We start from the raw sequence: 17,068 nt of genomic DNA on the forward strand, positions 1-17,068 counted from the left end.
TGCAAACGAAGTGTCGGCGAACCGCGATCTCTAAATGGCAGCTAAGTAAGCAGCGGCGCTATTTGCAGCGCGCGGTGCCGCGTTCGCGCACACTCGGGCGGCGTGAAGATCGACACCGGCGATAGCAACGCTTGAGCGGTAATTGATACAGAGTGCCGTATCATGTTCATTTATAGCAGCTTTCATATACTTTAGATTCTAAATTGTTCACAATTAATTACCTTCGTTTACACCTAATGTGCGAATCTGAAAGGATATGCTTTGACTCGTTGACTGCCAGCTGAACGCCAGGATTCATGCTCCCTCATTTTGTACTTCCTCACTGTCATTCTGTCTGTAGAGAAATAGCGGGAGAGTGAGTGACCACACGCACACGTGCACACGCACGCACGCACCCATTCACACACACACGCACCCCCTCCCCCCCCTCACACACACACACACACCCTACCAGACACAACCCAAACAGTGCGCATGCGGTATTTTTCTTTCGTGACATGACTGCTTCTAAGAAAAACAACGAAATCACAAACAGAAGCAAAAAAGTTTATTTTTCTTTCGTGATTATGACATCGTATTGATTGTCTACTGGGGAAATTTCATTTTTCTCGACCGTCTTCGAGTAACGACGGACAGACGACCGTTCTTTTCCTTCAAAACGACGTTTTTGTCTCGGCGCAGCGTGGTGCACGGGAACGAGAAAGGGGATGGACGACAGCTAACAGGCGGCGACAGCGCAACGCACACAACATTCGAAGTCGGACAGAGAAGCAGCGGAACCTTCAGGGGTAAGAATGTGCGCTTGTTCCTTCGGAAGCTCCTCGTGGCAGTCACTGAAAGGAGCCGCTGTCACGCAACGGCGGACTGCTTCCTCCTCCAACGGTCGCCTCAGCGTGGCGCACCCTCTGCTACTTTCTCGCCGGAATCCAAACAGTCCCGAGTGAAATCTCCAAAAGGTTCACAAAATCGATCCACTCCGGGAACAGAAAAGACAAACAAAAAACTTCATATGCTCCCCGCCCAAAGACAGAATCATGCACCTACCAGAAAGAGCTGGTCGCTGCATTCCTCTTTTTTTCTTAGAAGGAACAGCAGGGGAGGGGGTTGCAGGAGATTATAACAGAAGTTATCGTACCGGTCGGAAGAAGAAGTGATTACTGACCGGTCAACGGAGCGCCCACGCCATATCCGCTCGAGGCGATCCATCTCCCGGACGTTTCCATTTTCATTCATGCGCGCTGCAGATGGCCCATCTTTTTTGTTCGCGTCGAGTTTCCTCAGGCGGACGTTAACTAGCGTCGGTTTCGTTTTCGGTAATGGGTTCTGCCCCATTCGTGTAACACAGCGCACCACGAAAACATCGCGCGCGCCTTCGAAAGAGGCCCCAGTGGTTTGCCAACATTGCTTCCCAAGAAGTCAGACAAACCAGAACAAATTTAAAAAGTCAGTTTTTTATTTATTTGAATATTTTAAATTTCAAAACAACCACCAAACAATGCACGACACTGTACAAGCGCACTGCATTCGTTCAAAACATGGATAAGTGAAAGCATGAATTTCAAATTTCGTGCAACGAAAACTTACAGTTTCTTGTTTTCTCGCTCGTACCAGCAGAAAGTGTAATTCAAAAGTGCAATTAGAAATCTTGGAGGAAATTTCTGCACTTGTTAACCGATCGGTGCCGAACACCTCAGCCACACGGCAAATTTAATGCCATTACCATCAAATGTCATTCGTTCGACTTCATTACATTTTCTTTACACGCTGCTACACAGCCAAAATTAATGTCGTTTGCAAATGGTGGCAGTTGCGATGGGTAAAAACTTGCGTAGAGAAAATATTGTAGCAAGCCCTTCAATAGTTGCGAAAGATGAGCAAAAAAAAGCTTAAACACGTTTACTGCATTTTTGAATGCACTTTAAGCACAGTTGCCTCAACTAATTGAACACGAATAAAGGAGCCATGAAGACAAAAAAACAAGTTTATTTTGTTCGAAAGATTTCGTATTTTATAGTGCCCCCAGCGCGTGTCCGGATGCAAACGATGCGCTGTTCACTGAGAAAATATTCAATTTAAGTCAAATCTTTAGTTTTCCCGCTAAAAGGAACTTTGCAGGAAATTGCAGATGAATAAATAAAAGCGCTATATAATAAAGTAGTTGAATTTATTTGCCCCAGTAGCCCCCAGTGAAACAGTGGAGCGAAAGAACGCACTGAAAAATGCCACCATGCCCAAGCCGACCCTACTTGGAGCGCGCTGCTCTGGACCGGTTAGGTCACATCATTAATTATATCAAAGAGCATGAATAATATTTTTAAAGCATTCTAACTCCGCCTCGAAATATTACCATCATTCAGCGGGGGCGTCACGAGAGCTTGTGTCTCCCGAGCTTCGCTCAATCTAGGGCCTTGTTGAATAGCGCACTCGCAGAGCTGTGAGTGCGTCAGGGTGGCCGAAAATTAGTAGTTGTTTATTGATATACGGAGTCATTGTGCATGACCAGGTGTATGCGTACATATCTGCTGCTTTTTCTAAATAACCTTGAGTTGACAGTGAGCGCCTGCCTCGTCCTTTCTTCCCCGTCTTTTTAGCGCTCAAAATGCCAAAGATTAGCCAAGTCAAGGGATCGTATGAGAGCAGATACGCTCACGTCGGATGGATATGAAATCGAGCTGAATCTTTCAACTTTTTTCTGCACGGCGTTAAGAGAGTTGATAGGAATTGCCTGATGAGGATACCAGACAACGGGCGCGTTGTCCAATGTCGATTGATTCAGGAAAATGTTCGCATGCGCTTTGGTATTGCTGTTGGCTTGACAATCTAGGCTTCTTGACAGCCTTGTTAGTAGTTAGTTAAAGTGAGTGCTCCAGGTTAGACTGGACGAGAAAAAAATGCCGCAATATTTATATGTACACTGTTTCAATTTGATTGCTGCTGATTTGATTGGAAGGTATACTTAAGAGCGTCAGAAATGTCTCGTGTCTCGTTTTTGCAAGATTAATGTCCATTTACCAGAGATGGAACTATTCTGTTAATTTCGGGAAGTCGTGCTGTAGACTATTAATGCCGTAGATTTTAGTTATCTGCTTACAAATAACGCAGTCGTGGGCAAAGAGGCCAGAAGACGAGTTATTACCAGTTGCTACGCCGTTAATATAGATTAGAAAAACCAAGGGCCCTAAAATTGAGCCATGTGGGACTACGGATTTAGGATGGCAGCTGCTGGGTGCCTACTGATTAATGATTACATATTGAGGGCGCCTGTTTGGAAACTCCCAAGCTTAACGATTTTATATTCATGGTAGCCTGTACCGCTGGTCATGTACTTTGTTTCAATTTTATTGATTCTGAAACCAGTGTTTCTCCAGTGTGTCCTTAAATTTGGAGTTTATTGCTTTTTTCGACTTAGCAGATACATAGGCCCTTGTGCTTAAAATATGCAAAAAGCAACTTCTTTTCTGATTTAGTGAATTGATAAAAAACCTTTTCCGTGGCAAACAAAAATAATAGGTCCTTCAGCGCAGCCGGCACTTTGAAGGAAGTGCCTGTTGCGCTAAGGCAACTCTGAAACGCCGCGGCAGTTATGTACCTATATTCAACTGATTGGGGAGTTTTTAACCTCTGTAGTTGAAAACATTCTTTTCGAAGAAGGATGGCAGGCAGCGTCGGGAGTCTCCTTGAATGATAAACCGGAATCGACTTAGCAAATAGGTAGTTATTTTTAACAAGATGTGCGAAGCCAACGGAAGAGAATACAAGGCCCGTGGTCGTAGTTTGCCGTAGTCGTATCCAGCGGGAGTCTAACAAGATCAAGCTCAGAATATCACGATTGACGAGCAACAAATAATCAAGGACGTCCTGCCCTCGTGCAACAAAGAATGAATGCCCTGCGTGAGGGAACGGAAAAGGTAAAAACGACGGTAACTGGTAAGGGGTGAGCCATGGGCTAAAACTGGTATTCGTTCGCTTTTAGCCCTTCCTTGGCCGCCGATTGAGATGTCATTGGGTGGCCCGCTGGACGAGGCATCTCACACGAAAAACAATTGCCTAAAACCTGCGTTTCATGTCCGAGCGCTGCCCCTCAGCTCACACGACGCTTCTGAGACTGGCCAATGGCCCTGCGCGTCGAGAACAGATTAATTGTCCTGACGGGGGCGATGACCCCCTTTACCGCTCTCTGTGAGGAAGAAGAAGGAACTGCACGGCTGAATTCTTAATCTTTCTATGAATTGACAAAAAGGAAGCGTCTCCTTGAGAATAACTAATGAAGGGTGGAAGCATTGTCTGATTGCATTCTGATATTAATGCATAGAGTAGCTGGAGCTTGTTCTACGTTTTTCCAGCAGATTACACGTTTTTTTGTACAAAAGGGCCTTTGAAAATGCCCTTGCCCCCTCAGCAGTCTCTTCAAAAGTTTGGGAACGTTACGTGTTACAAGATACTCCAAATCCCCACACCGTCATCGAATAGGTTTGGTGCTGGGTCACCCGATGTGAACTTGTCTGAACAAGCACAAACCCACATTAGCAATTAAAAAGGGCAAGCCAAAAATTTTGAAGGTTGAGATAGTGTCTCAGGATGGATGGATGGAATAAACTTTATTTAAGACGAGCTTTAGGTGCTGATGTTAGGGGCACCTGCCCTGTGGGGGGTCTTCTTTAGTCCGAAAACCCAGGTCCTCGCTGGCTGCTCTTGCTCTTCGTACCAGGTCTCGCTGGTCGGAGAGGTCTGAGCTGGTCAGCCGGGCCGCCCACTGCTCGTAGGTGGGGTTGGGGTTTGGGGGGAGGCTAGGGGTTTGTGAGCACTCCCATACCATATGGTATAGTGTGCTGGGCTGGGTGCAGAATTTGCAGGTTCCGGGATACAGGGAATTTCAGCCGGTTGCGACGCCATTGTGGTAATTCCCGAGGAGGCCGCGAAAGGCACATGATATTATTTCGTTCCCAGAGATCTAAGCGTGAACTAAGGCCTTCGAGTTCTGGCAAGTAGTGAAATAATAATAACAGGAGTTTAACTTTAGAATAAAGCAGTGATACAGTGATACAGTGAAACACAATCACTGTAAATCCTTGTGTCGTTACCGCTGACCCGCATTGAAAGGGTGTTGGTAAACGACATTCCAAACCACAGTCGTCACAGCACCTTAACAGGTCAGCAACGTGGATAGGAAAGCAAGCTCGGGGACGCGCGTCAACAGAAACGAGCCGAGTGGTTTATAAAATCCTTGGTGTTCCAATTAACTGTGATAAATTACAGTGGGAGTTAGTGGAAAATACAAAACAATGTTGGCGTAGAGCCACAGAGGTACAAAGCGCTGGTTGTGCTACATGGGATAGCCTCAAAAAATTAAAACGAGCGCAAAGGACGAGGACACAGAAACACAGTAGACTGGACGAGCGCTCACTGCCAACTAGTTTATTTTGAAACCCTTCTCTGCATATAAACGTCAACACAACAGAGTCGTGCCTGCGCACAGAACACCTGAAGAGCAAGCCACAAGCGCGCTACCGAATACGACATAAAAGGCGGAACTCGCTCGCCCGCAAACATACCGACGTCCAGTGACTGACACAATCTGTTCCCCTATTTTTGATATAGTATGCCTCCGAAAGTTCGCGTGACACCGTGCCTCTGCTGCGGCCCAGCGCCCTAAACTCATGAAACAAAGGCACGCATTTACATTCTGCGCAATGTGCAGGAAGATTCGCACCGCTATCACTTGTGAGTGATAGCTCATGTTCACGGGCCTGGTCGTTGACACACCGGCCGGTTTGTCCTGTATAGGACTTGCTGCGGTTCAGTGGCAACTCATAAACAAAAGACACGGCACAATCCACATAGCGCCCGGTGTGCTTCTTACCACAAGCCGCCCCTTTTCTCGCATCGCCAGGGATGCGCGCACACAACTTCGACAGCTTTCGCGGCGCTGAAAAAACGACAGGGACATTGTGCCTGCTCGCCACCTTCTTAAGGTTATGTGTCACCTTGTGGATATGTGGTATCACTTCGGGCCTCTCGGTGCTCTTTTGCCTTTCTTTTTACCTCACCCTGCCTTTTAGTTTCTGCAGCAGGGATTCTGCAGTCGCCACCAGAATGGTATTTGGATACCCTGACGACCGCAACCTCTGAATCTGTTGGTGAAAGCTGGTGGGGGCCGCATGTTCGCAAGACTTATGGAGGGCGGATTCTAGACAGAGCGTAGCAATTGCTCGTTTTACCGTCTTCGGGCGGGCCGAATTGAACGGCAGCAGTGGTTTGCGGGAGCGTGGGTTGTACGCCCAGCATACATGAGTTTGCAGCACAGAAAGTTTAAGATCTAGAAACTGCAAGTGCCCCTCGTCAGGCAGCCCGTGTGTGAAAGCCAAGCCTTGCCCGATCTCATTAAAAGTGTCCAACACGTCTTTAAAACCATCACTAAAGTCATTAAAACCATCACTAAAATCGATAAGATCCAGCTTCTTAAAAACAACTAAAAAATCATCAACATATCTAAACACCTTAAGCACTTTGCTTACATTAAAAGCATTGTGGAGACGTCTGTATACAGCCGACAAAAAATATTGCAGAGTACCGGCGCCATACATGACCCAATGCATGATGATGATGATGGTTGGTGTTTAATGGCGCAAAGCCAACGAGGGCAAAGAGCGCCAGAGAAGTTATTTAATGAAAAGAAGTGATTACCACAAAAGGTAGGTATAAAACGTGTAAACCGGACATTGTAAGATAAAAAAAAGATAATGTTGATGGCTGGTGTATAGGGCCAGATTTGATTATGCATGATAAGAAATGAGGCTTAAAAACTTAACGTCCGACAAATACTTAAACACGCGTTTCACAGAAACCATGGCATCGTCACCCAGAAACAACGATGGGTGTAGGGGAATATGTTGTCTGTAGACTTCTCTGAAGTGTTTGTGTCGTGTTGTGTCAAGTGCCTTGCATTGTATGAGTATGTGGACTACGGATAGGCCCTCCCCCCACCTGCTACACAGGGGTCTTGGAGATCCCGTGAGCAGGTACGAGTGCGTTACATGTGTATGGCCTATCCGTAATCTAGCTAAGGTAACTTCAATGTGCCTGTTGTGTGAGTCAGTAGTGTATTGTCCCAAGTGTGGTTTTATGACGTGTAGTTTGTTGTCTGTCTGTTCGCTCCAGTCTGCTTGCCAAGTTTTATGGAGTTGCTGTCTTATGTTTGGCTTGAGGTCTGTGTAAGGTAGTGTTGTTATGTTTACTGTGTTTCGGAGTGCAGCATTGGCGGCCATTTCATCCGCCAGTTCATTTCCGCCGATGCCAGAGTGGCCTGGCACCCAACACACAGTCACCTCAAGGTTTGAAGAACACGCCAGCATATTTGATTTCAAGACAAGGTTAACTACATATTTTTTCGATGACTTTCCAGATGATAATGCACGGACGACGCTCAGCGAATCTGTATAGATGATGGATTTAGGAATATTATGTTCAACTATGTGATTTACAGCCAGAAAGATGCCATATGCTTCTGCCGAAAAAATACTTGTCTTTGCATTCATGGTTCTACCTCCTTCAAAATTGGGTCCATGAGCAGCACAAGACACCGCAGTGAACATTTTGGAAGCATCACTGAAAAACTCTGCAGCCCTGTATTTATCCTGCAGATACATGAAATGCTGCTGAATCGCAATTCTTGGTGCCCTGTTCTTATCAAGATACGTAAAAGACAGGTCACAGAGCACAGGGCGCAGATTCCATGGTGGTATAAAATCAGTTATGGGTGTCTTGTGAATGTCTAAAAAGGGTACCTCATGTTCATAGGCTTCCTCTCTTACTCTAAGTTGTTGTGAGGATGTGTTATTAATGGTGGAATTAAAAGGGTGGTTAGTCAGGGCCATGATTTTCGAGGCATACAACAAATCCATGTAAATCCTCTGGTGATATAGGGACCATTTATCACACTCGGCGTAGAGGCTCTCGACTGGGCTAGTGCGAAAAGCACCACATGCAAGGCGAAGACCCAGATGCAGCACTGGGTCGAGCATTTTCAGTGCTGTTTTTGTTGCTGACCCATAAATGACGCTTCCATAGTCCAATCGGGACCCCACTAGGCTTGTAAAAATACGTAAGAGGAGTTGCTTGTCCGTTCCATAGGACTGGTGTGACAAGATTTTAAGAATGTTGAGAGCCTTTAGACATTTATGTTTCAATTGCTTAATGTGAGGGATGAATGTAAGTTTTTCATCCAACACCACTCCTAAAAACTTGTGTTCCTTCCTCACAGGAAGCGAAACGCCATTAAGTGTAATGTCTGGGTCCGGATGGATCCCACGCTTACTGGAGAAGACAACACAGGTGCTTTTTTCTGGATTAAGTTGAAACCCATTCTTGTCTGCCCAGCTGGCACGTTTTTTGACAGCGAGCTGGACTTGACGCTCACAGATGGACATATTGCATGATTTAAAAGATACCTGGACGTCGTCTACATACATGGAACAAGAAATTGTACGTGGCAATGCCTTCCCAAGGGGTTCATTTTAACTTTAAAAAGAGTGCAGCTTAAAACTCCACCTTGCGGAACGCCGTTTTCTTGTACATGAACCCTTGAGAGTGCGCTCCTAACTCTCACACGAAAAGTTCTTTCGGACAAATAACTAGCAAGAATGTTCATCATGTTCCCTGAGACACCAAATGACTTCAGGTCACTGAGGATCCCGTAGCGCCAGGCGGTGTCATATGCCTTCTCAAGGTCAAAAAACACCGTTGTGCAAAACTGTTTGTGAATGAAAGCGTCCTTTATGTATGATTCAAGGGCGACAAGTTGGTCATTTGTAGATCGCCCCGCCCTGAAGCCTGCCTGGCAGCCCTCGAGAAGACCGTTGTACTCAAGAAAGTACACAAGTCTGTTTATCATCTTCTCGAGGAGCTTGCACACGCAGCTTGTAAGGGCGATGGGCCGATAGCTAGCGGGAGAGGAAGGGTCCTTCCCTTCCTTCAGGAAAGCCACTACTATAGCCTTCCTCCAAGAGCGAGGAATGTGCCCCGAAAGCCATATGTTATTGTATAGATGTAGAAGTGTTTCAAGGGTGTCTGAGTGTAGGTGTTGTATCATGGTGTATGTGATTTTGTCTGCACCTGGAGCTGAAGGCTTACATGTTTCCAGGGCTGCCTTCAGCTCATGAATTGAAAAAGGAGAATTGTAAGAAGTGTGCGACTTGTTGCTACCACGCAGTGACTTCTTCTCCGAAGATGTTTTGTGTTTCATGAAAGTGTTTGTGTAGTGTGCTGAACTGGACACGTCTTCGAAGTGTTGTGCAAGTGTGTTAGCCTGGTCTTCCAGTGAGTCCCCTGTTGTACTAACCAGGGGCAGGCTGTGTGTTTGTTGTCCTTTGAGCTTACGTATGTGTGTCCAGACTGTGTGTTGTGTCTGTGCACGAGTTTATGGATGTCAAGAAGGAGTGCCAAATCTCTCGTTTTGCCCCACGGCGCACACGTTTTCCGTATGCCTTGGCCCGTTTGAACAAGAGGAGGTTTCCCGACGTAGGGTACCGACGGAGGATACCCCACGCCTTGTTCTGGACCTCTCACGCCCGCCTACAGTCCTCATTCCACCACGGCCTCCGCTGGTTGCGCGGGGTACCAGAGGCGTGGGGAATTGACTTTTCGGCGACGTCACGGATGTGCGCCGTGAGCAGTTGGGTAGATTCTTCAACGTGTAGGGGTCCTATGGATATGTGGTGTAGTTTGGATGTCTCTGTAAATGTATTCCAGTTAGCTCTTGCTTCGTTGAACCTGTTGTGGGAAGATGGACTGCATGGGCCTTTACCTATGTATGTTAGTGAGGTGGAGAAGTGGTCACTGCCATATGGGTCAGTTCCTACACCCCACTCGAGAAGAGGGAAAAGAACTGCGGAGCCAACAGCCAAGTCAAGATATGAGTGTGTGTTATGTCCTATCTTAACGTATGTGGGCTTATTTTTGTTGAAGAGGCATGCTCCTGAAGATGTAAGAGAGTTGTGCGCATTAAGGTCGCCTGTTAGGATATATGGTTCAGACAGCTGGTCAACCAACGCCTCGAAGTCAGAGCTAGAAAGCACAAAATCAGGACAAATGTATATGGAGCATACCGTTATCAACCTATTAAAAATTATTGTGCGTATTGCTACAGCCTCAAGGATGGTGTTCAGAGTGATAGGGTGGCATGCTAGGGATTTCCTGGCTATTATGGCTACACCGCCCGAAGAGTGTGTGCAGCGAACCCTATCTTTCTGAATACCATATAGCTATTTAAGAAATTTGATTGATAGGAATTGAAATGTGTTTCTTGGACATACATTAAACTTGGCTGATTAGCATGCAGAATCTCACACACATCGTTAAGATTATTCAGAAGGTCTCTGCAGTTCCATTGAACAATATTTTCTCTTCCCATTAATATGTGTTCAGAGCTACTGGAGCGTGATTATTTATGTGGGGTCTTTCGGGGCTTGGACTTATGGAAGGGGTTTTCTGGCCTTCTCTACTGACCTAGACGTCGCAGCCCGTTCCTTCCGCTGCGATGAAAGCCGGAAGGGCTCGACGTCCATGTGGTCATCTGAAGGCAAGGGGGTGCCCAGCGGACTGCGCCCCCTTGACGTGGTACCCTTTCGGGTATTCTTTGCCTGCGCTGCCAGTGCCGAAGGCGTCGGGAGAACCACAGATGGCACAGGCAGTGAGGTGGGGAAGGGGGTCGCTGCGACTGCCTCCTTCTCCAGCTCCGTGCCCTTGGATGTGCTTTGGGCCGGTGGAGAGGAAGCAGTGGATGAAGCGGCACTTCCAACAGACTTTGTTGCCACCACAGCCGCTGCTGAGTGAGCGAGCGGTGCAGAGGCTGCTTGGGCTGCCCGGGGCAACCCGGGGGGGGGGGGCGGGGGCGGGACCAAGTACGACTCGCGGTACTGGGTCCCCGCCGATACCAGACGCCGCTACGCCCCCCGGCGAGCTCCGTCGGCGTACCTCCCCAGGGGAAAAGAGGCGAACCTCTTTCGCGCCTCCGCGAAGGTGATGTTTTCCGTGACTTTGACGTTGATTATTTTCTTTTCAATTTTGAATGTCTCGCAGGCTCGCGAATACGCGCCGTGAGGTCCTTGGCAACTCACACAAAGCAATTGATTAGAGGGACAATTATCAGAGTGATGACCTTGTTGCGCGCACTTGCAGTAGGTTAGTTGGCCCCGACACGAGTTGGTACCATGCCCGAACCGCTGGCACTTGTGACAGCGCCGCGTTTTCAGGATGTACGCTCGAGAGAGCACCGGATGAATCCTGCATTGATATGGTCTGGAAAAGTTGAACGGTCGAATGTGAGAATGATGTACCTGGTAGGTATTTCCTTATTATCTCGTCTTATGGATATCCGCCTGACTGCCATCACACCCTGATTTCTCAGGCCTTCTAGAAGATCGGCTTCCGTCTCGTTTGCCAGATCTGACTCTGAGATCACGCCCTGCGAGCTGTTGAGGCTGAGGTGGGGCGTGACCTTGATGCCAAGATCGGCAATACGGGTCTGGCTCAGGAGATTTGTGACCTGTTGCTGGGTGGTGACTTTTACCAGCAACTCTCCAGTTCTTTGCTTTTTGGCTTTGTAGTGTTTACCGAATATTCCTTCTATGAATTTCGTAATCAGAAACACGGACATTCAGGCAACTGGCTTGTCTTTTTCAAGAGATTCGATAATCAAGAATCGGGATAATTATCAGGTTTCGGAAGAGTGAACGTTGGAAGGGGTGGGTACGTAACATCGGTGCGACCCCTTTTCAGGGACCGATCGGGTTTACGGGGGGGTTTTGATTTATCCATGTGGCATTGGAAATAAGTAGGGGACGGGGGTACTTTCTTCTCAAACCTTACCTTACCCTTACCTCTTCTCAAACCTTACGCCAACACCGTCACCAAAATTACTCAAGGTGCCCCGTGCGGGGATGACCCAATCCAGATACCTCGTTTCTGAACATAGAACTTGCAGTCAAAGGACACGACCGTGGCACCTAAATAAAACTCCACGGTAAAAGCCCGCACCCGCGTTTTACGCGGGAAGCAATGTTGCAAAATATATATGCTATCTATCAAGTGATGTGCTGGTCGAACATTGACGTTTATAGAGCTGTAATAAGCTAGGTTCTGGTGAGAACTGCATGCGTTTCCAGGGGGTGCAAAAATGTAGCATCAACAAAATTCATTATTGTGGCAAAGCCAACATTCTAGTGAATACTCTATCTAGAGTTTGAGCAACCTTGATTGGAAAAAAGCAGAGCAAAAGGTTTCCCCCAGACAGCCGAGGGCCCGGACGGAATACCAATGCAACTGATAAGCCTGCTTGGACCTAAAAGTAGGGAATCGTTTATGAGGGCAATAGATAAGGTGATACTAACCAAAGAAATGCCAGAGGACTGTCTAAAAAGTAGGATGAATTTAATATAGCAAGGCAGAGGCGACAAAGTCAGTATTGATTCATACAGACCAGTCACAGTAACGTCAGTGGTGTATAGATTCTTAATGCAGGCGATAAAATCAGAAATTCAAGCATGGATGGAAGAAAAGGAAATACTTGGGGAACTGCAGAATGGATTTAGACAAGACAGACGATTGGATGATAATTTGTTCGTGATAACGCAACGCATTTAAATTGCGAAAGCGCAGAATAGACCATTATGGATTACGTTCTTGGACATTAAGGGGGCATATGACAACGTAAACAGAGAACTGCTGTGGAGAATGCTGAAACTCCAGGGATTAGATGACGAGTTAGTACAGTTCCTTATAGCAATCTATAAAGACAACAGAGTGCACCTCACTTGGGAAGGACAGAAATGCGCCCAGCAGGTGAGCATCCATCGGGGACTGAAACAGGGATGCCCTTTGAGCCCAGTACTGTTCATGCTTTACATGGCAGGGTTAGAAAAGAAACTGGAAGAAAGACAAGTAGGGTTCAGCCTAACCCATATGCTGCAAGGCGAAGTGGTACAACAGCGTATTCCGGGAATGTTATACGGAGACGACATTGTTCTTTTAGCTGATAATCAAACCGATATGCAGCGGCTAATAAATATTTGCGGCCAGGAAGCCACTGACCTCGGGTTAAATTTCGATGCGGAAAAATCAGGAATAATGGTTCACAATGACGCTACCACCGACGTAGTGTCTATCCAGCAAGGCCAATTACCTAGAGTGAAGGAATATAATTATTTGGGAGTGTGGATAAACGAAGGGGATAACTACTTAAGTACTCACGAGGAGCAACTTAAGGTTAAGGGAAAGCGAAACGCAGCTATAATGAAGCATAGAGCTCTGTGGGGGTATAACAAATATGAAGTAGTGAGAGGAATGTGGAAAGGAGTAATGGTTCCGGGTCTCACGTTTGCGAATGCTGTGCTCTGCTTAAAATCAGACGTTCTATCAGGCCTTGAAGTAAACCAGAGAACGGTAGGACGTGTGGCCTTAGGCGCGCATGGAAAAACAACCAACGAAGCAGTGCAGAGAGATAATGGCTGGGCGTCATTTGAATTTCGAGAAGCACAGAGTAAAATATGTTTTGAGATGAGGTTGAGAGCAATGGATCAACAAATGTGGGCAGCTAAGGTTTTTAGGTACCTATACTTGAAAAGAGTGGACACGCAGTGGTTAAGGTATACTAGAAGGCTAACGATGAAAAATGGAAAGAACAGTGGAAAATCCAAAACAGCCAAAGTAACCAAAAAAGAGGCAAGGCAGATTGAAACGAATAAATGGAGGGAAAAAATGGAATCTAAAATGTCGTTAGAGATTTACAGGGCTGAGAAATTGAACATCGGAAATGAAAATTTTTACGATAATTCTCTGGGCAGTGCTTTGCTTTTTCAGGCTATAGCAGGTTGCTTGCGAACTAAGAGCTTTGTGGGAAAGTATTCACAAAATGATGGGGTATGCGTCGTCAGCGGAAAAGAAACAGAAACTATGCAGCACATAGTGTTGGAATGTGAGGGTACCCATCCAAATCTACATGAGAGAAATATTTGGCTTCCAGAAGCCTTAGGATTTAAGGGTAGCACAGAGGAAGGTAATTTCAAGGCTGTCGAGGTGACAAAAAGAAGATTAGAATGCTGGTGGACGAAAAGCAGAGAGGGGAATATTACCTGGGACAGTTACCACCTGTAAGAGAAAAAAATGTATTTTGTGCCTAATAAGCTTTTTGTGCCAGCCCTAAGCAGCGTTAGTATTAAACCAAGAGTATTAAACATAGGTATATTAGTCCTTTTTGGTAAGATGACATGTCATCACCCCGATACAAAGGGAAACGAATAGCGATCATTATCATTTTTATCATCATCATCAACAACAACAACTCTATGGCTCAAAATGTTATGTAGATATCCTGGAAAAAAGTCCTACTAAAATTGGGCTAAACAGGAGTCGGTCCGGGCTGAATACGAACGCTAATGATAAACATTCTTGGATCAAAAAGTAAGCAGTTATTGGCCAGAGTGACAATGTGATACAAACCAAACTCCAGAGAATTTGACGCAGACTAAGATTAATTAATATATGATGTCAAAGGCAACAACGCTATCATTCATTCATACAGACCACTTAGAGACAGATTAGTTGTGTGTAGATTTGTATTGCAGGAAATAAAAACCGAAACTGAAGTATAGGCTGAATAGAAAATCCGAGGGGAACTGCAAAATGCGCTAAGACAAGACAGGTAGATGGTTGATAATTTTTTGAGATAAGACAACGCACTGAAACGTGGAAACCAGAAAACACACCATTCTAGGGAATGTTCCTGGACAATAAAAGTGCACACGTCAACTTAAACAAAGAATCGCTTTCCAGTGTGCCTAAATGCCAGGGACCAGATGCCGAGGTAATCCAGTTCCCTATGGCAATTTATGAAGATAATAAAACTCACCTGAGGTGGAAAACGAAAAACACCCATTGAGGACTGAAACTGGTATGTGCTTTGAGCTCATACTGTTTATGATTTTCATGGTTGGGCTAGAGAAGAAAGCAGAAGAAAGTCAGTTTGCATTCCATTTAACACAAACCTGGAAAGGCAAACTAGGAGGACAGCATATTCCGGGAGGGCTATATGCACAAGGCCTTGCTTTAATTGATTATAAGACAGATACGCAACAGGTCACATATATTTTTAGACAGGAAGCCACAGAAGTCTTGTTAAATTTTAGCATTGAAAAGTCAGGAATAATGGTTTTTAATGACACTAGCACCGACGCAGTGTCAATCCAGCCCGGCGAAATACCCAGAGTCAAATAATACAAATATTTGGGAGTGTGGATAAACGAAGAAAAAAACTACTTAAAACTCGGGAGCAACAACTTAAAACTAAAGGAAAGTGCAACACAGCTATAATGAAGTATAGAGCTCTGTGGAGATATAACAAATACGTAGCAGTGCGAGGAACTTCGAAGGCGTAATGGTTCCGGGCCTCACATTTTGGAAAGCAGTACTCTGCTTAAAATCAGACGTGCTATCCTGCCTTGAATTAAACCAGAAAGTAGTAGGCCCTTTGGCCTTAGGCGGACGTAGTTAAACAAGTAGCAAAGCTAGAGGCTAGGCGTCGTTTGGAGCTCGAGAAGCTCAGAGTAAAATGGGTTTTGAAGGCAGGTTAAGAACAATGGGTCCACATAAATGGGCAGCTAAAGTGCTTAGGTACCTGTACGTGAAAAGCTTGGACACCCAGTGGATAGAAAAAACCAGAAAGATAACGAAGAAATATTAGAAAGTCATGTGGAAAGCAAAGATAGTCAAGATGGCATAAATGAGGCAAAGCAGACGACAACGAATAGATAGAGTGGAAAAATGGCATCTAAAATGCCATTAGAGATATACAGGGAGGAAAAATCTGCTATCAGAAAGGAAAACCTTTGTGATAACCCCAAATGCAGTACGTTGCCTTTTGAGGCCAGCGCATGTTCCTTTGGGATGGGGGGCTTTTTGTGAAGTATGTCTGAGACGATGGGGTATTCGTAGCCTGTGGGAAGGAAATCAAAACGATTTTCGCACAGTGGGTTGGAATGTGTTGGTACATATTTGCATCCACATGGTGTGAGAAACATTCGCCTTCCCGAAGTCATAGGTTGTAAAGTTAATAACACAGAGAAACTCAACTACAGGGCTGTAAAGGTGACTAAAAGATCATTAAGAGGCTGGTGGCGAGAAAGCAGAGAAGGGAACATACCTTGGGGCCATTACCCCCTGTAATTTGCAAAATTTAATCCGGGCCTGCCGCCAGACCCAGCGTAAAAAATCATCATCAAAATAAACGTTATTGAAAAAGACTGGGGTTAAAGGGAGAAACTAGGGAGGAACCCTCTTTCCAGAGCCTCTGTATCCCCGGTCCAGGACTTCACACTAGTACAACCTAAATGCATCAGCTTCGTTGGTCGCCAGCCCGATATGTATGAGATGCCATAATCGATCGATCGATCGATCAATCAATCAATCAATCAATCAATCAATCAATCAATCAATCAATCAATCAATCAATCAATCAATCAATCAATCAATCAATCAATCAAGCAAGCAAGCAAGCAAGCCAAGCAAGCAAGCTGTAACCCCTGAGCCAAATGACTTCTTTCATTAGGGTTGAATCGTTAAGCCTGTTGTTGTCGTTTTGGCGCTATTTGCCCTTGTTGGCCTTCCGCCATAAAAATCCATCCATCATCAAGCCTGTAGTGGCCGTTGTGGGAACACTTTATTTAAATGCAGGCTGCTACGAAATTTGGTAAGCATCCAATAATACTTTCGCCAAGGTATTTTAAAGTCACTCACAAACCTAACACACCATCGGGGTCAGGGCGGGCCCATTTTTTTGTGTTTCTGGTTAGCAGCTGTGTTGGTTACGCAGACACACCATTGTGACACACAACTTAGCCGTAATCGGCTGCAACACTTTCTTCAACTTTTTTATAAATCTTTAACGCTTTAATAAAGTAGTCAATAAACACATTCAGTATTTAGAACAGGGGTAGCAAAGTACCTGAGCCAAAAATTACGGCTCTATCCCCATCAGGTAACTTTGAAACTTGCTCAAAAAAGTTTTCTCTCTTTACCG

Source organism: Haemaphysalis longicornis, unplaced genomic scaffold (assembly GCF_048455015.1).
Source record: "Haemaphysalis longicornis isolate Haplotype H1 unplaced genomic scaffold, Haemaphysalis longicornis Haplotype H1 scaffold_1, whole genome shotgun sequence".
Classification (NCBI taxonomy): Eukaryota; Metazoa; Arthropoda; class Arachnida; order Ixodida; family Ixodidae; genus Haemaphysalis; species Haemaphysalis longicornis.